The 25,016-nt window shown below is 45.2% G+C and overlaps 1 protein-coding gene across 1 annotated transcript in view; it reads left to right on the top strand.

The window, feature by feature from the left end:
* Positions 1-25,016, top strand: part of LOC128304892 (protein sickie) — a 294,004-nt gene that overhangs the window by 245,791 nt on the left and 23,197 nt on the right. The gene's annotated exons all lie outside the window — the stretch shown is intronic.

Here is a 25,016-nt window from a genome sequence, read left to right as displayed (position 1 = left end):
ATTATAATGAAAAATTCCTTCGCGTGCACCGCACAACTCATCATCCTAGACAAATAGAGTTCCGAATGGTGAGGTTCCATCGGATGTGACTCTAACCTCAAAATGTGTCAACCCTTATCGACATTTTTTGTTTTTTTTCTGTTGAGGTTTCTTGCTGTGATGAACCGCCGATGTTGAAATCAGCTCCAGGGGTTTTATCAATGGCTGATGTACGTATTCGGTTTTGTTTATTTTTTGCTAGCTAATCTTTAAAAAACCAAGCGATTGGGCACGCTTTTTGGAAAGATTTCAGCTCATCATTCGTGGGCTTAAAGCTAGACGATCCCCAAGGATTTGTTTACATTCCCGCACTCGAGAGCGGAACATTGATAAGGCAAGTCATTATTATTTGTTTGGGTCACAAAACGAAAAAGAAAATACCAAACATCGCTCACACAGTTCGATTCAAAAGGCACGCAGTTGTTTTCTAGGAAGCAAAACATTGCAATTCATTTGTCTTGCGTGATTGGAACTTCAAGTGTTCCAACTTCAAGCGCCGTAAAGTGCTCGAAGCACATTAAAAAAGCATTAGCCAATCGTTTTCGAAGGTGAAGGATCACACGGAGATATGGAGATGGAGTTGTAAATAGAGGACCACTCCCTTTCTTCAAGCATAGCTCACAAAAGAGTCACATCCCAAATGTCGCCAATCGATGTATGCGCGCACATATCGTTCGGGCCCCCAATACGTATGGAAATTAAATTCATTTTCGCGCGACACCTCGGAATCGATTTCTGGGGGTTGCGTACACTCTGTCACAGCAGGATATTTATTCCACCACGAAGAACAACCCCCCCATGAAACAAAACAACACAAATGGGAAGAAGGTGTCGTTGATTTACATTTTGTTTAAATAAAATGCTCCAACGAGGGAGGTGTTTGGCTGCTATTTGTCTTAAAGGGTGCGAGGATCGACCTCTATTGCTATTGATCGTATCGATCGTGTGTCTATTGCTGGAAGAGTTGTGCGTTGGAGCTGTTTGGGACTTCGTTCCAATTCGATAGATAGCTCAAAGACATTAAGGGGGGGCACTCGCCAAAATACAATGGTGGACATGTTAAGACACATTTCAGGGAGCGCAAACATCGACAAGTCAATTATGCCGAATTTGTTTTCGCCGCACCATATGGTCGCGGTCGTTGAGGAGTTGTGTTGGAGTTTCTTGTTGAGGTCTGTTTGAGGAGGTATGTACTTGAATATGCTGAATGTCCGAACAAAAGCAATAGCCCCACAGCTCCTGTGTTCGATCGGACCGCGGGGAACATTAATGCAAACAAATTATTCATTTGGATCACAAAATGGAAGGTTTTACGAAACACACCACCACCTTGTCACGATCGGGGACCAAAGGGGACGGTTCTGGGATGGATTCTGAGGACAGAAAAGTCGCGAGTCCCGCGAGGTGTGTTTAAATATGGTGTCTTACGAAAAGTCGCATACGAGTGGAGTTGGTATTTTTCCATAAACGCTCGCCTTCTTGGTGACCAGTTTGTGGCTCTGTGTGGCTCCTTACATCTTGACGACCAACGAGCGCGATGTCGATATGCGTGTTGGGTGAAGGGTGTAGCGGTGTCCGGTGACTGGTTTCTGACGTTCTACGTCGGGTTTGCACGCTGCATCAGCGAAAAATACGGCGTAACCCCTAACCATTACTGTTGCTACCATACACCACCATCGGCACAGACTGCTGTCGATCATGTTTGTTATTTTTATACGTTGACGGATTAATTAATAATCGATTCGGGCACACACCGTCTCGTGTGAGGGTAGCGATCACGAGTCAACTCGTGTCAGTATCGACGCTAATGTAATTAAGACATGTTTTTATGCTCTCCAAACTTCTCCACATCGTTCGACCAGCTTCCGCCTAGAAATAAGTAGAGTATTATTCAAAGTGCGGGGAATACCCAACCAGAATACCATCGTCATCATCATCATCGCGGGGTTTGTGTGTATATACATATTTCGGCGACTTGCAGGCACCAGACGATGCTGAAAAATCTCTCAATTTGGCGCCTTGCCGAACATTCTTCCATTCATTAAGGGCTTACTTCCTTCCTTCCGATTTTTTTTTCTTGTGTGTGAAGCTATTCTGACGTTTTCTCATTAACGTTTCGTGCTTTCCAGCAAACAGTACGTGTACGTGTTTGCAAGCTTTAATGAAATTGAGAAAGAGGCTAAAAAGTATGGAAAAACACACCCTTTTTCCGTGGAACGGAAGCATTGCGCAACAGAGCTACTCGAGCTACATAGTGATACCAACGAAAAAAACGAAGCTTCAGATATGGTGGAGCAACAGAACTCACACATGTGGGAAAGCCCAACTCGTGAAGGTTACACCATGTAAATAAAAAAAACGGTTACAAATCTCAATGGTAATAGAATGAGCATTGTTATCTTTGCTACTCTACTCTCGCCCTGTTTCTCTTACCCTTGGTTTTGTAGCGTAGCTTGTGGAGACCTTTTGTAAAAGTGCTCAGCTACTTCATTTCTCACATTTAGTGTAAATATACTAATTTTGTTTTATTTTTGTTGATGTAACAAAGAGAGCCCGTTCGTAGCCACTGGGGAGGGCTATTCCCAGGAGAACTAAGGTCTCAACTGTAGTACAAGTCACGTACGAGGTTTTTATGGGGCCTCGTGGCGTTTAGTTTCTTGTCAAATCCATAAAAATCTTGCGCATTGTGGTGTGTGCGTTTGAGTAGCATTATGAATAATTGATATATTTTTATGAAGACTTGGCAATATTGATTGTCCGACTTGAAGCACCATGAACTTCCCCATGTCTCGCTTGAGCTGTAGCGTATCGCAAGTCGAAGAGTCATCGTACGACTACTGTTGCCTGATAACAAACTTCAGAGGGTGAAAGGAAACACAGGCTCACGTTCTGCTGTATCAGGGCGCTGGGTCGCGTCGCCCTTATGAGTCATCTCGCGTACTCGTGGTAGTGGAGTGGAGTTCGGAAACGTTTGGAGCGTTTGTTGGCGCTCCTGGGAATTAACATGATTCACAAAACTATTCGCTTGCGCTATGCACACAAAAACCCCGGTGTGACGAAATTCTCATACCAGCTCCCTTCTACCGTTTTTGCCGTGTTTGTGTGCCGGACGACCTTGCCGGGGTGGGTCAGTTCGGTTAGAAACAAGCCAAATAGCAGTTGCATTCGACACACGCCACCCTGGACACGCTCCGTTTTTCTCGCTGAGACTGGTTTTGATTGAGCATCTTGCTCGGAACGTCCGAAAAACCGGTTCTACTACTGCTGCTGCTGCCGATGCATCCCGGGCTCTTCACCATAGCCAACGGTTCGATGACGATGTTTTCACCGCCCGGAAGTCACCACCATTTACTGACATCATTCTGAGAACTGTCAATTCTTATTCTGCGAACGTGAGGCAGGGGGGGGGGGGGGGAAGAGATTGTACGAGGTCTGCCAGAGTACCTCCGAACCTCCTTATCAACCTGTTGGTTCTTCGTGTTGAGGAGGTATAGGGCAGGAGAAGGGAGAGGGACTATATTACAGTTTTGCGTGTGGCTTTTAGGTACGAAGAGGTACTTTTGGAGAGTGGAATGAGGACAGCAAAAAAGGCCCATTAGTGGTCATTTTCTTGATGGGTTTTGCGCACCGAATGTCGGAGGATCCTGAGAAAAGCAAATCAAGCGCATAATGATGAAGGTGAAGCTTAAGCATCATCGTAGAGGCCGAAGGGTAGCGGCAATCGCACGGATTGGATCAAGCCTTACCGGCAATGGGTGGAAAGAAGGGGTAAAGGAAGATGGCAGAAGTATCTGTAATTAATTACTTTGTTTGTTTATGCATGCCGGCCTGTGTGTGGGCCCTGCAACTGGTGAGCCAGAGATAGGTTGGGTTCTTCTGCTACGAAACAGCGGATAGGGAAAGGAATCACGATGGTGTTTGTCCGTCGGCCTTTTTGCCCTCTAATGTCCATCGGTGGATGGCTTTTGCATCGACGAAAATTTGGCTGGAACTGGAATCATTCTTGATCCGAAGTGGACACTCCTACATCTCGAGGGGTGTGGTGTGAGAATTAGGAGAAGAGACTGTTCGCCTGAGGGAATCGCTCACCTTCGGTTTCTACACCCGGGTTCGGTCATCAGAAGGAAGCAAAAATGGTAAACACGAGCGGACACAAGCGAGCGCAAAGTGGATATGATTAAATAGAAAGCGTGTCGAAAGCTTGTGGAGAGACCCCCAGAGGGGAACGACTCAGAAGATGCTTTCGTTTTAACAAGGATGCTCGGCAAGACAGCTGATTAAAAGGCGACCCGAGGTGAGCTTCGCTCCTATTCTTGCCTCGTTCGTGAGATGCAGATGAAAAGCCGGAGAGATCTGACATATCCACATGTTTTTGACACTAGTGTTTATGGAACTCTTAATCCTCATCCTCCTGGAGCTCTGGAGCGTCCAATAAACGTCAAGCTTCGTCTTCGTTGACCCACTGGGCGCAAAAAAAAAAACGGCGCAGAAAAAAGGGATAGACATCCACACCCCTTCGGATATAATTAATTATGCATCCGAGGCACCTAGCTCTCTGCTACAAGACGCCCTCCCCCCCCCTAAAAAAAGCCATTCTTCAAAGTAGTCCCCGGTCCTCCCGGTGCGTTTGTGTCGGTCATCGCGATAACCGGTGGTTTTGAAGACGGTGAAGAGTAAAAGGTTTTGCTTTTCCGTTAGCGCTTTTGGCGCTATCTTTAGCGTTACTTTGTATGCACGGCCCATGATGAGACGGCAAGAAAGAAGACGCGCCACAGCACCACAACCATGTGACCATGGTTAGTCATTCTGATCGTGTGTGTGCTGGAATACGAGGGCCATGGTCATGGAGACACTCCGTGAAACCGGTGGGAATGCCAATTCGTTGATGGTTTGATTTCGATAAGTGTCTCGGCGTTCGAGCTGAGCACTCAGATGTATGTGATTTGTGCGTCAATTATAGATTGTTTTGGTTCATCTACGTACGACTTACGAGTTGTTTCGAAAGAAGATAACACACCCGAATATGATGTGTAAAATAATACACTTCTAGAGTATTGATTATTCAAATGTATTAAATACATTACTGTCAAGATATACGGCCTGGCCGTTCTAACGATAATAAAAAAAAAAAATACATTACTGAAAATTGAGTAAGAAATAAGTTTCGACATAAATGTGAGGCCCTTTGTAAGAGGCCTTCCATCTGATGAAAAATGCGTATGTCCGTACGATCACATTAAGAGTCTTGCAGGTGTTTCTTGACGCGTTTACGCGTAACCTTAGCCGAAAAGTATTTCTCTCCAGTAACCGTAAGGTAATATGATTGCCTTGCTACAAATGGGTGACTTGCCCCTTGCTTCATAAACACACGCATATAACGGTGTGAAGATGGCAAGAGTAGGAAACGCCAACCGAGGTAAGATTAAATAGAGGTCATATGCGACGAAGGCTCACTGATAACACAGTGGTGGTCGGCAGTGACAGCTGCGTAAATAGCCGGTGTGCGTACGACGAGCTACTTCACTTATCAGTCGCTCAGTCCGTTCGGACCGTTTGGGTAGAAATAAAAAAAAACCGTTGAAACCCTTCTCCGTTTACAGAAACGCGTGTCTTACGTAATCGACAGCAAGCCCCAGCACAAAACGAGGTTCCTGTTTGCCGACGGCATCGAACTCTGTGTGTGTGCTATAAGCGCGAGAATATTTGATGGGAACTTTAAAGCCCGAACCGTTGTCATTTCTATATTTGTCTTTCGGGATGGCTACGAAACATAAGGGGGACGGGTTTGTCGAGAACATCTGGCGACATTAACGACCGCCAAGGTCATCGATTAAAGCGAGGCGAGGGCCATCGATTCACATTTAAATCTAACAACAACAAATTGCTGCATTATGAAATATGTTTATGGTTTTGCCATTTTCTGAACGATGGTTGATTCATGTGCCCGGATTTAACAAAGTGAAGTGATTAAAGAGCAGCACACAGCAGTTGCGGATCGTCGAACAATCTTTACTCGACAGGAAACAAGATTTCTCAGGGGGGGTGGAAGAAACCGACCGGAGAAGATGTATTAAGGGCGTATGTGGATGTTGTCAGTCATGAATTGAACACACTGTCGAAACGGACGGGAGAAATATGCCTATCGTTTCTCGGGCCCTTTTCTATACGAGGCGCGGGAGTCTCTTCAGGGGCGGAGGCGTCATCGATGGGTTACGATGTTCGTGTTCACAAAACTACAAACATCTGCAAGCAGCTGGCCCGAGGACAGCTACATCGTCATTTTACAAGTGTCAACATCAATCAGTTTCTACCGAAGTGGAGAGAGAGAGAGAACTGGAACACTAGAGTTTGTTGCTGGCCGGAAACAACATTTGCCTATTTTGGAATGCTACAAAGAAAGAAGATTCGGAACGTCCATGGGAATCGTAACTAGCATTTTATTTCGTTTGCATGTTGGAAACCCCTTTTTTCGTTGAGCTCTTTTTGTTGGAACACAGTTCAACGTCAATGGAAATTTCGATGGAGTCTTTTGCCTTACGGTGGGAATCGGACAGAACCTCAACCTCAACAAACCGGATATTCGAAAGGCAACAAAGTAACAGCAAAATATTGAGGTCCTTCTTTTGCCCTCGGCACGATTGACTGACTGGTCTGGTCCCGGAGTTGGTTGCGGTGTCCTAAATCTCCTAGCCGACGAAACACGAGTCACTTCCGTTCCAATTCTTGTAAACCTAACCTGGCCCACCCCCGAGACACATCGGATGCATTTCCTTTGCCGCATTTTTTTTTGTTGGGTCTCTTTTTCCAGTTCTTTAGGCAAAAAATCGACTTCAAGGATTTTTGTACAAAGTAGCTCAAATCATTAATTTACATGACACGGATTTAAACAGTGAAGCGGAGGCGGAAAATAGTAAGATTGATTGAAGATCTCGCGTGTGTGTGAGTGTCTTCTCCATGTCAACCTAGCAGTGGAGTGAATTGGTTCGATGGTTGTCAGCTCCCTTCTACGCACCTTTGTTCTCCGTTCTCCGGGCATGTTCGATTTGGAAAGTGACGATCATAAATCCATCATTCGATAACGATGCCTCTTTACATCGGCTGGAACAACATGTGTTGTTGCTCCGCGTAGGTTGGAAAAGTGCACAAAATGGTGGAAGAAGATCGCCCATTCAGGGCTCTTTTCATCGTACAACGTTGTAGTCTCTTAAAATCGATCACTTTAGTGGCTACAGCACACACAACCAATCCGTCCGGGTTTGTTACAGCCCAACAATGACGCTCCCCTTATAGTCCATTGTCACCTTTCGAATCGGCCCCCGGGCGAGGGAGAGGCAGCGTGGACATCTGACAGTAATCGTTGCTTGATTGATGATTTTGGGTGGCCAAATAAGCGCATGTAGCGGAAAAGAGAAGCGAGGAGAGGACGATGTATCACGACATAATTTTCAAACATTGGCTTTAATTAATCAAATTGAATCTAATCGTCTTCTGTAAGAGCATTGATCTGGTGGTCTGTCTGGTAGATGATGTTGGCTTTCCGTTGTGCACTGGAATTGTTCGATGCAAATGTTTACTGTTTTTCCTTCATTATAGAGGTGGCAGCATGTTGAATTGTATTGTTTTTGAGTGAGATCTGACGTATGTTTGTGTATAGTTATGAAAGAGCTGTACCACCCTCTGTTCGTTATTTCTAAATGAACCGCCTTAATCAATGTACGGAACGAGGAGCCCTCTTGTCGTGCCTACGATTGTGTTGTGCCTTACGATTAGCGAGCGATTGTAGCCGTAGTTGTTGCGTGCGTGAACGTGGAGTGAGGAAATGTCAATGGTGAAGTCGCAGCTTCCGGATGGCTTTGCGACGATACGCACCCGGGGCCTTACGCGCAGCAAGAGCCGCGCCGAACAGTATGCACCACCACCGTCGGCCCAAATGTCCGGACGGCGATCGACGATGATCGGTGTCGTGCCGCCGGTGATGGTGAACAAAATGAAACCCTCCGGGTCGGGTCCTCTGTTTGAGTGCCCGACCGGGGACAATGTGCAACAGCAGCCGCACCACCAACAGCAGAAGCAGGAGCAACTCCGCTACAAGAGTTCCTCTGCGACGGCGATCGCAACTCCACCGCCGGTTCCGCCACGTACATCCTCTGAGAGGACGGTTAGCGATCGGAGCAGCAGTGTGGAAACACCCGAAGACGCCGAGTTGGAGTGTGATGGTGGGGAGGTGGTGGAGGAGGAGAAGTTACCCACCGGGGGACGACAGTCCCAGCAGCAGCAGCAACAAACACCTACGGGACCGTACCGTGAAGATGACGATATCTACTACACCTCGTCGCTGACGTACGAAACGTTCAAACCGCTAGCGAAGAGTGCCAACCTCGAGATGAAGGTCGGTGACTCGAGTAACTACCTCAATCTGGCCCAGTCGAGCGAGTACATCGAGAGCTTGGCGTATGACTTCTCACTACCGCCGCTCAAAAGCCCACAGTACATCAACGAACTGAACATGATGCGCACACGAGCACTGGATGTGTCCGTCGGTGGGAAGGGCGGTGGTGAGCAGATGGTTCCAATGCCGCTGCTTTTTGCCGCTCCACCATCGTACAACAATGCAATACGTCCCGAAAGTCCACCGTCGTACGGTAAGATCCGTTCGAGCTATCGGTCGACCACACCGGAAAGTCTCGACAATGGGTCTTCCAACTCGTCAACCTACTCACACCCGTTGCACCATGGAAGCAATGGGAGTGGAAGCAGTCGATCCGCCTTTCTGTACGACGTCCCCGCGAAAACGATTGTCGCAGTGGCACCGCACTCGCTACAGTACCGGAAGTCATTTAATCACTCCAACTCCCGGACGGATATTATCTACGAGGAGCCTAAGGCGTTGCACCGAAACGGTGGCACCGCGTGCATTTCGAGTGACACCGACTCGAGCTACGATGGTGGCAGCAGTAGTGGTAATGGCGTTGGTCGTTACCTGAAGATCCACAAGAATGCCAGTGCGGAATTGCTAAACTTTGCGGACATCAGTACGTGCATGCTGGTGAGTCGCCCGAATGGATATATCCGGCGGTACGCAACGCTCGGACATCCGGGAAAGGATCTCCGATATGGTCAGAATGGGCCCGGCAGCGAGGGGGGTGGTGTTGGTGTGGATGAGGATGAGTTTGGTGCGGGTGCCAAATCGACATCGTCGCTGAATGATCAGGATCTGGTGAAGGTGGATGACGATCTGCTGAACTACAAGATCGGCTGTCAAACGACGCTGCGAAGTAAACCGGTTATACCGTGGTACGAGTTGGCGATACGCAAAGACCACCGCCAAAGCTGTCCCGCAATGAAGGAGGTGAGTAGAAGCGACAGAAAGAGATCGGGAATAATAAGCTTGTTCTTTAGTGCGCAGGCTGGCTTCTCGCTATGAAGTTGCCAAAACCATCATGTGAAAGGGAGTGTCCCCATCAAGAATTCTTGATTTTATCTATTGGGTATTATGACGGCTTTGTTTAGCATCAGAAATTCTTTAATGGAGGGATGGTGTCGATTACTGATCGGTTATTAGGTAGTTCCGTGGGACAAGTTAATCCATGAGATACCGTTTCAACGTCAGTAGCTGTGCTACTTTAGTAATCCCAGGTGCTTTTTTTGGAGCCCGGCTAATGATAAGGAATAATTGCATTAAAGGCTTATTCCTTTTTAGAATCCTGGAATAAACGTGAAACTTTGTGGGAAAAGATGAAGGTCGTCCGAAGGTGCAGATTCCATATCTTTCTCTTCCAGACTTGTTTCAAACGATCGTCCCAACCCGGACAAATGCAAATGAGGTTTCCAATCATGGAAAAGTGATAATAGTTCGACCGCTGTAACCGATGACGATAGCCAAAATGGAAGAGATGGTAGCGCGCGTTTTGTGCCATAAAACAATGAAAGGAAAAGCTGTGTCTGTGTCTTCCATCGTGTGGGGAGGAATTGCCACGCACGAAACGGTGCTCCTTGTACGATGTGGGCGGCTTTCGTTCGGAGGAAATAGATGGTAGCTTGGAAAAAGCCATAAGTTGCAGATTTAGAGATGTTTAGATGTAGCACACTACGGAAAAGAGAGGGCGAGTTAGACTAAAATGGGATTGGTAGTGGGGCTTCGGATATCTGTTTCCATATCCGGTACAAGCACGACGGTAATGCAAACGAATCAGTAGAATTGCATGTAAAAATAGAGAGAAAGAAGCGTATGATTGTCTCCAGATGACTCCAGCCGAAGGTCGTTTTCACATCTCAGAAGACTTTCCCGTGTATCCACTTACGTGGGGATATAAATAATTCAAATCAAAATCTTTGACCCATGGAGTAATTTATTTCTCCAATGCTCGGTCTCCACCCCATCCCCCAAGGTCTACTACATTTGTTTTGGCTTACGGCCAGGCACTTTAGATGGCGCTTCATTGTCCAACCGGAAATAGGGAAGATGCATTTTGGGCGCTTCAACCATTCGCTTCTCGATGGGGTTGTTGGATGGCAGAAACTTAATGACCGCAAAAGGTTCAGCTGTGCTTTCGAAATGCATATTCATACACAAAGCCCTTTCTGGGCAGAAGTTGGCACGAAAAATAGTAACGGTCGGTTAAACGATGTGTGCAGTTTGTGTGTGTTTTTTTTTCTCTTCTCTCCTTCGCTTTCGTCGCATTTTCTTGTGCATTTAATTGTATGTATGCGCCTGGGTTCTCAGCGAAGCGAAAAAAAGGTTAGGTGAACTTGAAAGGTGCGATAAGGCGCAAAAAAAAAGCCAAAGGTTGCACGGAACGCGGTAATTCGGTAAATGTAATTGATGCCAATCTGCTGCTTTTACAAGGGGAACTCCAAGAAGCCCAAAACCCTTCAAACCGGGTCCGTTCTTCTACTGGTGGAGAAGGGCACGAGCAGTGCTGCAATTAGCATACGCTCAATTCCAAACAAATTAAATTAAAATTTAAAATCATTTCACAGCCCTTGGGGGAGGAGAGAGTCAAAGCAGAACAACTTGCACTCAATTACCGTGAATCATTTGAAAGGCAAACTATATTGGGATCAATTCCTCCACATATGTGCGAAAAAGGTGCAACGATTTGTTGTGTGGCCCTTCGGTTTCCACCACGGACTTCGCCAACAGCACAATCTCGGCATTGCTGGCGTGAGTTTGCTCCAGTTTAGGGTTTGTGGTCTCTCTTCCGGCAAACGATTCGGCATTCGAAAGTGGTGCGCTGCGAAGTGCATTGGAAGTAGAGTTGGCAACTCTTATCGAAGTAGCTCAAACTCAGGTATTGGTTGGCTGCCGATTTCTACTATTTGTGTGTGAACTTGATACCGTTTTTTTGGTTTAGCCGTTTTCTACCTCACACACAAAGGGCAAACTATATAGAAGGTTGAACGATGCATTATCAAAATCGTAAGCTAAAACGCGTAAACATGGTGTGTGTGGTGCAATTGACTGAAAGGAAAATTGGAAACAAAATATGGGGCAAGAACTCCATTAGCTTTCGCACTATTTCCCGCCATTTCCCGAGCGCCTAAAAGTGGTAATGTAAGCGAAAGATAAGGTCACACGCTGCCCCCACTCATCATAAACAGGTATGCTGGTACTCCAAGGTACCGAAGCATTGCTGGCTGGTCTTTGTTTGCCTTTTGGTTCGATTGCTGGCGATGTATTGGAATTTTCCTCATTTTCTTATCTCGATAGACCGGCGATTGGCGCGTTTTTGTGGAGCCCCCGGGTACAGGTCAATACAATCGCCCCTGATGTGAAGGCTTTTTGGACCATGCCAAACTGAACTAGTGTCCCTCTATTTGTACAATACTGTTCAGCTCAGACGTCACCGATAAAGATTGTCCACTGTTTTGGACATTGATTTATGTGCTTGTTGGAAGTATTGCTTGCATGGAAAATTGTTATCTTCTTCAAGCAAGTCGAACAATTTTTTAAATTTTTGAATACTGAAGACCACTCCAACAAATGCTCAGCGAAGAGACCCCAAAACGGGGCAGCGATAATGTATATTTTGACATCTTCATTAGGTGCAGATGATATGCACTTTCCGAAATTCTACACCCATAAAGCGCTCAGTGTCGTCACTCATCATTAACCGAAAGTGGTCCCGCTCCGGAACTTTGGAAGAATTTCTTTCGCCACTGTCACTCTTCAATGGCGAAAGACCACTCTCTGTTTACCAACGAAAGTGTGTGTTCCGTGCCCATCTTCGGAAACTCCCATGAACTCCGTCATTTCCGTTCTCACGGCGTTATTTTTCTCGCACACCCGTAAAATGTCGGAAACAAGAACTTTTCCAACGAGATGCGCGCTCTCGTCAAAGATGTATGGGAAGGGGGGAGAGTTTTATGATCACCCAAAGGTTATGTTTTCCTTTTCGGAGTCTCGGTCGACTCAATTTTCTTCAAAGTTGTTTTTTTCGGCCTCTTTCGAATGTATTTTAATTGGATGGTCGTTTCCGTTCTGCAGTAGCAACCATTCATTCTTGGAATGTTTGTGGTTTGAGATTTGAGGTTTTCATTGCGTGACAGGTTCACTAACCCTTTTTTCTTCCGAAAATTGATTCTCATCAACAATTCCCCCTAGATGAAAATTACATTAAAAAAAAACGACCAGAAATAGCTCGCATACCCCCGAACTCATGATGAGAAATTTAATGCTCGTGCCCATTGCATTCTCAACGAATGTGTCTTTTTCCATTTTTTTTTGCTTTTACCGAGATCACCACAACCCCTTAAAAGGTTATGACCTCCCGTGTTTTTACGTTTCACCATTCGACCCAGAACTCGAACGGGACGGATGGATTGTTGGGGGGCCGATCAATTACACACACCCCGCGAATGGTTGGAGTTCACGCGCGATCTTAAAACGATTTTCGACAATTACATGCACGAGCCGAAGATAAGTTGCTCATTACGATTGCGCGAGATCACGATCAGGTCGAGAAGACACATGCACTCGCACACTCATTACGTATGATTGATCGTGGCACGCTGTGGGGCGTACCAGATCGCGCGATCGCGATCGATCGCTCGTTTGTTTTGCGAAGGATAAGTGTGTTGATCTTACGTCAGGTTGAGGCCAGATTTTACCCACGTGTCGTACGGTGGCATTTTCGCCCCTCTTTTTTTTGGGGGGGGGGGGGGGGGGGGGGGGGTGGCACGAGACGGGTGGGGGTTGGGCGGTGAGGTACAAATTATTGCCTAATTGAATTCATTAACCTCTCCACCCCGCATCTCCGCAAGCGGGGGTCTCCGGCCTTGTTTTGCCTATCCGGACATTAATTTGCACTAGCCGCGAACATGTCTGCTGATAGCTGTGGCATTTTACGCATGCACCCAACCGCGGGCATATGCCTCATTTGGAGGCCGCCGAGAAACGGAGCACCACCGATCAACCACCACCACAGCCCCCCACACGCCATTTGATCGACACGCCAAAAGACCACTTATCTCTTAGCGCCGCCATATCGTGCGTAATTCCTTGCGTACCTTGTGCGTTCGTGTGTGAGGTAATATGAAAGCATGTCAATTTTGCAGCCTCGCCCTCTCTCTCCCGTATGGAACGCATCGTCAGTAGTCGTGTCGGTAGTAGTTGGCAACCTTTTTCCTTCTGGGAGTGTTGCTCCGTCGATGTGTGCTATGGTGCTTAGATGGTGGACGGTGGACAACATTAGAGTGAAGTCATTTGCATATGTCACTCGTTTGCTTTCCCAGACACCCTTCTAACGCATTCCCGCTTTTGGGAGGCGGTGTCTGGTAGGAAAGTTAGTCTTACGAACTATAATTTTGTAGCGGCCTCCTGTTTATAATGCCACCGGGTAGGAAGGACCCAATTTGTATTCCTACTAGCTAATCGGCCCGGTTACAGGGCTATGCAACCGAATTCCGTTGTGTACGTAAACTTAAACATGTTTAAAAAGAGGTTTTCTTTCCCAATTGGTGGACGTTGTTAATTTTATTTCATTTAGTTTAATAATTTGTCAAAATTCACATTGCCCGAGATGCCTTGGCTTGGATGCAGCCTTGGCTCTCATAAAAAAAACTATTCGGCAAAGCATATTCCAAGTCACATAAAGCTATTGTTGTTATTTTAGGTTTTAACAGACATTAAGCCTTAGCGGCTTCGTCTCTTAGTCTGAGATAGCCATTTGTCTGATCTGGACATCTTGCGTCGTGTTTTAGATATTTGGCCATTGTAATGTATCATAAAAATATACGACACGTCCTGTTTGCGTTCTGCTCCCACCTGGACTATGATGCTCATATGCGACATATCATTTTATCATGAGTACTCCAAATTAAACTTAAGCAGTTCTTAACAATCTTGCATCAGATTATACTCCTATTCCTTATCCTGCTTTTCGTACGCACTGCACATAATTTCGTCGAAAGTCTTTCACAATTGGAAAACTACAACTGATTGCATATTTCTAAGGTCAAGTAGGTATTCCCATGCAGATACCACCGGTTACACATTAGTTTTTCTGACTTCTTCTACCAAAACAGTTGTTACATATTATTAGATGTTTCTGGCAGCAACAACTGCCCTACAATATCTGCCAGAATGCATGTTACGTATTATAGATGGTTCTGGCAGCACTGTACTACAATAACTGTCAAAACGAAAGATTGCAAGAATAGAAAGCGTCAGTCGGAAATTTGGAGGGAACAGCAAGAGCAGATATCGGAGTAACTGTGTAATATTAATAAAGAACGATATTAATAAATACAACAACAGTATATATGAGTCATACCTTTCCTTTGACAGGTACATACATGTTTATATTTCATACGGTGCCATTTTATCAGATGTGCCTGGTAGCGGCACCAGTCTTTATTCGAAAGGACCGGTACAAATTTACATCAGGACCAGGAACAACTATCCAGGTTACGGGTATATAAAGTTAAAAAAGCTCAGAATTAACAGGCCTAGATCTCTTGAATTTCCGCTCAGTATGTGAAATGGATTATCAGGCGATTTGCAAAAAAATATATTTACCTTAGTTTAGTAGTATCTGATGGCAAAATTAAGACGAATTGCAGTGAATCAAGCAGTAAAACAGCTTCTTAAATACCAATATAATATAAGATGCTGTAAAACATGGTATCCTTTTCTATGCTGCTACCTTTGTGGGTTCAATGGTTATTTTGTAGTTTCCCTTGATTTGTATGAATCAGGATAGTGAGTTCTGTGCTCACTTGACACTTGGAAGCTTTGGAGCGGCCCAGTGGTACATGATGGGGGAACTGTATCATCGACCAAAATTAAAATCTTTTTGAATATCTTGTACAGCATACTGCTAGAAAACACGCGAATACCCAAGGACAACAATTAAAAACATTCTCAAATTGCGCGTCTGTGTGAAAAATAAATTGTTGGCGAGGAGATCATAGAAGGAATCATAGAAATAATGCTACCATGGAAACGTTATGCGTCGCTATCAACTAAAATTTCAGTCGATCAGTCGAGAGTGGAGGTTTTTTTTATTGCCACGTTATAGAAAGGCTTTGATTTAATAATGATTTATTTTAATAATAATATTGATATTCTTTAAAAGTTAGTTAGTATTTAATCTAACTTTTCATGACGAATTTGCGGAGTTAATAATCTCCGCTTATGTCATGTCAGATGATCCACTGGAAATCTGACATGAACTACCCAAAGAGAGGCCCCATCACGGGGGACATTTTTCATTCTCTTTTTCCAACCCGCACGGGGGGGTTCTTTGCGAATCTGTGACGTGTGAAAATATGTCCACGAAAGAGCTAAACGCCGGTGTAGACAAGGAACGCGGCCATAAAGTGAGCGGGAAACGTGTAATAAGGCGTAAAGATCATCACACGTTGGTAGCACATGGCGCACATGGACATGCTTGATAGGGCTTTCCTGAAAAAAAGAGCTTGTTCAATCCGACCTAGACACACACAGCTGCTGTAACTTTCCTGGTTTCCTCCTTCCACATCCAACGCCTCCCGTACGTGGCCAGCAACTTACCGTTCGATTGTTTTGCTTTCCGTATGCTTTCTTATATTGCGTTACTACGACGATTGTTCGACCGTGTACCGGGCTGCAACCATATGGTGCGGTAGTTGATGCACCTATATATACGTGTAATGCCCATATGCAGTCGCGCTGTGCGCTGTGTTCCTTGGAAGCGTTTGCATATGTGTGACGCGGCAGTAGCAGCGATCTGTGTTTATTCAAGCAACTCGATGGGATTTGTAGTTGAGATTTGCTTCTGGAGTTTTTTTCCTTCCTTTCTGCTGTTTCTAGTTTGTCATAGTGTGGTGTTATGTTTTCAGTGTCATAAAAACTCACGATCTGGCCCGGGTGGTCGAACGGTGCGGAGAACCAAGGCAAAAGGTGTGTGAGAAGAGCAGAAGAAAAAAAAGGTCCCAACAGAGGCAGATGGAAGTTATGCTTCGAAGAGAAAGAAAAGGAAACACATCTGGCGCTGGTGGCAGTACAACCGATTTTTCAGCTACATGAAGTAGAGATTTTATGACAATTCTTTTAAAAAAACTTCGCTTCGTCCGCTTATCCGAGGTCACCGAGTGGAGATAATTGTGCCATCTGCATAATGGTCCCCGGGTGACAATTTCGCATCCAGAGGAATACGATCCTCTCACGGTTTCGCGGAGTTTGGCGCCAAATAGTTGAGGAACAATTCGCTCCAGGAGTTCCAGCACACAAAACACGACCATAAAAATGAGTTCAAGATGTTTGGCAGGCCGGCGGGCAATTTCATCTTTTGGCGCCACAAAACCGTGTTCACCGATCTAATTGAGCGATCTTAAAGTACTTTTTTTGTACCGCAAACGATCGTGTTTGTGGAGTTTTCCCGTCTGGTTCTTGTATTCGGTCAGTTATGTGTCCCTATTTACATTGATTTTGTAATTTATCGTAAATTGAAAAATTAAAAGGGAACATTATAAGCGATATGTTGGTATCGTTTATGTACAATATGCAACATTCGAAGAGGGAGTTTGTTTATTATGTCTTCGCATAAAAAAAAACACGCACACGTACGTGGGTTATTCCGGGGGCTTTAAAACTGGTACATTGTTTTGGTAATGAGACCTTGGATTTTTAAAGTCTAGCAATAGTGTGGTGCATTCCAAAACAAAAAAACCATAAAGCACGATCGATGGGCATTTAATTTGGATGATTTTTTCTTGAAGGGTTCTCCTTTTTAAAAGGCAGTAGGGTCGTTAGGGCCATATGTCTTATAGGTTTCGTTCCCCTCGTCATTGACGAAAAGATCTTTGGTTTCATAATCCGGTTTTTGGTTGGTATTGTTGTGTTTTTCTAGTTGAATTCCTTTGTATGTTCGTCCCACGTGTCCCTTGTCTTTTTAATGCTGTGCTTCTTGCCTGGTTGATGATGATGATCGTGATCATTGTGTGTGCGCTTGGAATTGAAGCGCAACATCTGTATGTTTGGTCGAGAACATCACAGATTTCCGCATGAGAGACATGATACGGTCCCCAAAGGGGCACGCTTATAGAATGGACAAAAAAAAATGCAGGATGATAACGCAGTGCTGAGACGCTGCTGTAAACATAAACAAACATAGCACGATCACGAGCATAACATAGTGATGGAACGTGGTTTTGATTTAGTTGTTCGAGTTGTTTTCTGACACGACACCCCTCTTTAACGATGTGAGTTTGCCTGCACCCCAGTGCATAGTGGTAAGATGGCGGATGACCTCGTGAATGGATTAGGAACGATTAGGCACACCGGGGAAACCGAATGCCCATTGGGTGGGGAAAGGGACTGCCAGGGGACTCCAATGAGACGCGAAGCTGCTGAGAGTGGTTCCGTGGCTTGTGTCGCTTGTCATGTTGTGCCCCGATTATTCGAAGACGGCCAGTCGATATACTACACCGTTCAAGAGTGGTTCAATGTCAATACAAATCTGAATTCGAAATACCTCGTGGCCAATCGATGCCGATCGACTCCCATCCGATGGTGGGAGTTCGTGCTCTAGGGCATGATTTGTGTCACTTAAAGCCCTTAAAAATTGGCCGTTAAACTTGGTAGGTGCACGATGGGAAGGAACTGCATTCGATCTTCATAATGATTTTATTTGTATTTTATTGGATTTTTCGTTCAAGGGGAACAAACGTCATAAAATGTAAATCTTATTAGCTAAAAAGGTGAAGTTGAATAAATTGACACCACGCCGCGGGGGGAGGGATCTCCACGGTTTATCGATAGAAATTTCCACAAACAACCAATTAAGTGACGCTAAGTTTGGAATCAGCTCGTTAACGATATTTCCCACTAATTTGATTGTTGCCCTAACAGGCCGGGAAGTCATCCAGAAACTTTAATGCAAGAAAAAGCTTACGTGTTGCAATGGCCAAAGGTGTTCGAAGCTACTCACGCAATGAATAATTTAGACAGTCTCTAACCGATACCCTTTTGTGTACACGTGAACGTGACGATTAATTAATGAAAATTAAAATAATCTGTTTGTTTCGGAAAAAGAAAGCCTTCTTAAGAAGTTACTGTATGGAATTGACGCGGTAGTAACAGTGCCAGCGGGTGCCTGCTGTGTGCGGCAATGTTTTTAACTTCGGAAGAGCGAAAAGTTATGATAATCGAATTAATTATTCGAAGTGTTTTTTTTTCGCAAAATCCCGACTTGGTTAAACAGTATTCCATGTTTCACCACAGGGGATGGTTAACATAACCTCTTTGAAAGGCGCTTTAACTGCAAAGATTCGCGCCCAGCAGCAACAACCCAACATGATGTTGGGGTGGAATATTTTTGGGCAATGTTTCCCATCTCTCGAGTGGTGTTCCAAATTAATAATCTTTCCTGGTAAAAAAGGAGATATTTTGTCTTTGTTTTTTTTGTCTTGGTTTTGCAGTCTTTTCGATGCACCATCGACTGCAACCAGAACGAAACGAGAAATGGGCTCGTGCGGTTTTGGTTGGCTTACGATCCGATATAAAAAACAATAAGACTGACCTTTTGCAACGCACGTGTGTGTATGTTGCGTTGTTTTTAGCGGCTCCTTTTTCTACCACTGCCGACCGCAAATTAACTAAAGTTCGAAGAAAAAAAAACGATCGACAAACCGACGATAAGCCTGCAAAAATCCGACATTGATACAAAAAAATTACCAATTTGTGGTTCCCGTTTGACCGTTCGAGGGCAACGAAAAAAAAAAAACAATGAAAAAAGATCCATTTTTGCCCACCTTTTTTTGTTTTTTTTGGGGGCAGGAAACTAATTTACCAACACGAATCAACTTCGAAAAGTCGGTGACATGGAAAATAAGGTGTAACCTGCGTTAATGTGACAGGTTTGGGTATTAATGCAACAACAACAGCAAAAAGCCACGGTCACGGAATCGTTTTGGAAAGTAGTTGAGATCTGATACGATACGGCAGCAGGCCAAAGGATTCGCGTAATGGAGTAATGCTTGTACTAAATCCAATCGTAAATCGCCTTCGATCGGCTACTAACGACCAAATAATTAATAGCACGATCGTTAAACTATGCTTCAGCTTTTAAACCTTATAGTCACTGTGAACATTAACGGTCTAACACTACCGTGTGTGTGTGTCCTTAGCTAACGTCGCCGGTCCGCGGTAGCATAAACACAAACCACCCGACGTGTCCTACCCGAAAAACCCGATCTTGTCCACCGGTCCCCCCATAGATGGTGACAAACGTGGCGACAATCACCATTTGCCAAAAACGAGTGAAAGATCTATTTTAGGGTAGAGTGTTAAAGGTGGCGCTCTTCTGCGTGTCCTCCTGTTCCTCAAGTTGACAAGACTAATTAGGGTTAGACAAGGTTTGTTTTTTTTTTGTTTTTTGGAAGAGAGCAACTAACTGCTTATTATGCGCTAACACCCATGAGTTATTCCAAATTATCTAATCGCATCTAAATCTCGACACTCCAACAGGCAATTCCAACAGCAAAATGGGGGGAAAAACACCGTTTGAGTGATGTGATTAGTGTTGTTGGAATCGTTATGATCGACAGTCGAAATGGTTCCCCCAAAAGCTGGGCCTGATATATTTAATTAATTATCGTCAAATGGCTAGTCGGACAATATGTCGGAATTCCGTCTCCTTTTTTTAAACCAAACTCCTCACTTTTGAGAGCTCTAGCGGTCGAGGTTGGAAACCTTTCCAAAGCCGAGAAGGACGCGTATGGTCAACGGTCAAGGCTTTTCAATAAACGTCCACACGCCACTTACAGCGATGTGTGTTCGTAATGTGGTCAATAACTGGAGCTTTGCGTAGGATGTGGTCGTCTGTTTTTCTACTTCTAGTACGTTACAGCCGTGAAGTCGTAAGATCAACAAGGGGAGTAATTATTTCTTTCCGCACGTCGATGGAGACGTTTGATTATTTGTTCGCCGATCACATCGCTCTCGATACCTCGCTCTGGGAGGAATGCGTGACTGTACGAAAAGAAGTCATTGAAGACGCAGTTTGTATATTCTTTCCACACCTCTCAGTAAGTATCGATTGCATTTGCTTGCCGATACGAGTAAGTAAAGCTGTACTGCTTCGCTAGGCGCACTACACTAGTTACAGCTTGAGACAACCGTATGTAGGCGTACGTGTGTATCCGCAGAGGTCAGTTACTCCTTGCGCGATCGGTGATCTGTAGTCTTAGGGGAGACCCCGTTGGGAATGCAATCAACGAGCGTGTGACACCCGATTGCAGACATTAAGAACAGCGTGCCCCGAGTACCTTCGTCTCCCTTCGTGGGAGACCCTAGACACAGTTTCGCAGCCAGTAGTCACCCAGGGCTTACCTGTGGTTGACATCACACCATCAGCGCTTGAGTGTTCTGAAATCTCCCTACGCGTTGAGTGCCTTTGGCTCCTTATGGCAACCAAATTCTTGGTGCAGAAAACGAGCACTGAGATGGTTGGGGTAACCTCACGCTCGAGGGGCCTGTAAGACACTTTCGAATGTCTCAAGCGAATTAGAGCCACACACACCACACTTCGTTGTCATCTCGTCCGGCGATCTGCTTGTTAAGGTCCTGAAGGTGATTAAAAGGAAGGAATTGCTATTACACGCGAGATGCTTTTTTATTTTTATTTCCCATTCGCAAATAAAGCAACCGTCGTTTGTAAAGGCGTAGGAGAAGATGGAACTAGAGAGAGGTTGCACGATCTCCGAAGAAGTAATGCACTTTTTGCGTAGAGAGCGAGAGAAAGAAAGAAATCCTACAACCCTGAGGTGTGATTATTGGAGCTCGTCATCATGACTGCAGGTAGAGCACACCTCGCAGCGCCGTGAAGATAAGGCTCGAAATGCGTACCGAACGCGAAGGTAATTTATGTGACAGGTCGGTCGTGGTCCATTTTGTAGCTTCGGAGTCACGGAATTGCTTAACGTTTGCTCTGTTGACTATCACACCCCATGCAACAACAGTGGGGATTTATGAGGCCGTTTACACGATGATGGTGCAGTGTGAAAACACACTCGAAGCGTGTGTGATAAGAGCTGCTCTAGCGATGGTTAATCCAGGTGTGTTTATTTGGGTCAAAAGAACGGTCTGTTTCTGTGCTACCGTATAAGAGCTAATTTTCTATTAGTTTTTCCTAGCTTTCTGATCCGCTTCAATCCCGAGCCACATCATTAACCTTAATGCTGCACACACAATAAAACCGAGCTCCTCCGAGTCAGCGTAGATCACACGCGAGCACTCAACCCGTCCGTCCTTTCGGACAATAGTCATCCCGGGCGGATAATGTGTCAGTGTGTTTTCGTGTTGTCTCCCCCCCGTTTCTATGATGCGAGCTGTCAAACCGAGCTGTCACGGTTGCAATTTATCGTCTTCGAAATGATGGTGCTAACGATCAAAACGGTCGTCATTTCATTTCGATGCAACAAAACACGTGGACAACGACCGAATCCATCCATCAAAAAATCCTACGCATGTATGAGCTGTTCCTGCCTTGCTGCTCTCTCCTTGCGTGTCTACTGTCTTCTGTTCCATCGTTGTTGATGAGTTCCGGAGTTCCTGTGGAAGTCGCGTGGGAAGAATTCTAGCACAGCGCATCGTGCACGACAATTCCGACGTGCAGACCGTGGTGGGATTTCAGGTTTTTTTTGTTGCCCACGACACGGGACGTACGTGTTGGAGAATTGGTAACACTTTCCGACACATGATGGTGATGGGCTATTTTCGCCAACAAATCATGCCGTTTGTCTCTGCGGTACGCGTGTGTCGGTTGATGTTTCCGCTTCTGGTTGATGATAAGCGGATGCTGCCGTGATCTCTCTCTTTGGCCAATTCTTCTCCACCGATGCGTGGGTGTGTGGATGTGCTTTTGTAGTTCCAACAAATTGCATCTATCACCACGTCCACGCGGACCTAAGGAGTTGGAGGCGTACATTGTTACAGAAGCATTGGAACTCTTGAAGAGGAGTTTAAAAACGTCGGAAAACCAATGCTCCTCAATGCCTGTAACGGTGGAGCATGGGATGGAGTTTTCCTTACGCGAGGAAGCGAACGATTAGCATTACGCAATTAAAGATGTGTATCGTAGACGAGACTTGTTGTAGGTACCGCACTTCCTCCACACAGTGCCGCTGTGTCCGTTTGGAGATCGCAAAGAAGCGGCACTCGATGATGCACGAAATGAAGCCCAATAAACGCTGAATGCTAATTAGAGGCAATCAAAAACAATAAACAGAACAATAATCGCTGATTGTTCGTAATTTTCGTCTGGATCCGTGATGTGTGCTCCACACCCCTAGTAGTAGTAGTAACGGCAGTGCAATTGAGTACTCTACCCTCCCCATTGGGAGAAGATGCGGTCAAACAGCGGTAAATAAAACAACAACAACACGCACACAATCAGTTAACAAGTTTTTAATCATCAGCTGTTTTTTTTCACATCCGCATGCTCTCTCTCTCTCTCGGTCAGCCTTTGAAGCCAGTAAGTCAAGTAGACCAGATGAATAGAGCTGTAACAGTGGAGTAAACACCAGCAGCATCTTCTTAACGATCGATACGATCATCATCTCCCTGTTGCGTGTCGTATCGTTTCGCACAATGTTGTTCCACAAGTGCGGTTTGGAGGATGGGCAATTGCGTGTTTTTACGATCAACGATGGTAATCAACTTTTCCCGCTTGACACTCACGCGCGGCTCTTGCGGTACAAGAGAAAGACGCTTTTTTACGCTGAAGTCATTTGCGCTGAAGTGTCTTCCATCGATTACGATCGCGCTTGACACCACGAAGGAAGAGGCACAGTGCGTGTGTGATTGAAGATGCGTGTATATGGACACATTGTACGGGGTCTTCCTCCGTCATCCATCAACTCTACTCCCAAAGGGAGTCATACGTCTCCAGACAATGTGTAGGAATTGGTGTAACAAATTGACGTCCTACTTCACCACCAGAGTTCGTCGTGACACAAGCCTGTGCAGATGACATTTTGTCGTGCATAGTTCATTTACATTGTAGTTGTATGCTTTCGAAGATACGTGAACTAATCTTTACTTCCTATTTTTTCTTCTCTTTTCAGGTGAGTTCAATGAGTCAATCTTCGCCATTCAATCCATCCTACGAACGATCGGTTTCATGTACACATGCTCCTTTAGGGGGGTACTGTAAGTAGGGTATTTCTCACGAGCAGATAATTTGACCCTTTATTGCGAGGTGTAAGGTGTCCGTCTCATGTGCGTGTGCGGATGTGTTGTGCAAGTGGCTAAATGGACACGGATTTCCGGTTCGCGGTACGTGCGTGACGACTGTGGCTCACTTGTGGTTAGGACTGACGCGGGGATTTTGAGTCTTGCCATATAGCTAATTAATGGAGTCATCACAGATTTCCTTTTCCTGTTGTGCATATGCCACGGCTGTATTGATAGATTAATATTGTAACAACGCGCAAAACAGATCCAGCACACAACCGGACACATATACTCTTCGGAATTCATTCGAATGGCGTATTTTTTCTTGACCGCTTGGCTCTTCGCGTGTTGGATGCTCTGAAGAACTCACTCTTGCTTTAGAGAGCACCCCGAAGTACGTGCCTGTTACTGACATTTGAAGAACGCGTTCCAAAATTCTTCCTATTCTAGGAACATTGGGCGCACAAGAATGTCTATCCCATAAGGGAAGTTTAATGTTCCGCTCGAGTCTTCTCATTCGGTCGCAAGCCCACGCGCGCGCGCGCGCGCTGTCTTGTTTCTTGCGGATGCGAAAGTTAAATACCCTGGCAACGGAAATCTTTTACTACCGCTTCAACACGTCTCACAAATGTGTTCGAAGTGGTGTGCTGTTGTTGGAGAGCAATATTAATGATTTTGTTTTTGTATGTATGCACACACACACACACACACAAACAGTGGTAAAGAAAAAAAAACATGCCAAAAATCACTCGCAAAGGGGAGTTCCAGCCGATGGTGATGATGTCATTTTGATAATCATAAAAATTTATCACTTTTGATTATCGATCACAGGAGTTTTGGCAAAAGCAACACAATTTACAACTTCCGCAACCGCGCTCTGTATAAGGTAAAATATCATCAAGAGAGATATCCCTCCAATATCCCCCCAAGAAGCCACAGAATATCATTTTTATTATGACCACCATGCCGCCTGCGTGCGTTTGAGTGTGTGTCATCTTGGGAGATATTGTTGGCCAAAATTAAGCTATTGATGGCGCACAAGTTGATGTTAAATTGTGGGTTTTAAAGTAAGCAGTGACTATAAACTATAGGAGCTGAGGTGTTGGATAAGTGTGACCTAACCGAAAATGGACGAGAGAAAAAGGAAACAAAAACACTGTTAAATTGCTATCTTATTTGGGAACAGCATCTCCTTCAGTGTACCCAACTGGAGTTGGTATTTGGAAATCAAATTCATCCGTCATGTTTTTTTTTGTGCGTTAAAGCGTTAAAGCTCATACTTTTTAACGAGCAGATTGTTTGAGTGTGTGCTATAGCA

Source organism: Anopheles moucheti, chromosome 3 (assembly GCF_943734755.1).
Source record: "Anopheles moucheti chromosome 3, idAnoMoucSN_F20_07, whole genome shotgun sequence".
Taxonomy (NCBI): Eukaryota; Metazoa; Arthropoda; class Insecta; order Diptera; family Culicidae; genus Anopheles; species Anopheles moucheti.
This window is presented reverse-complemented; position numbering and strand designations above follow the sequence as displayed.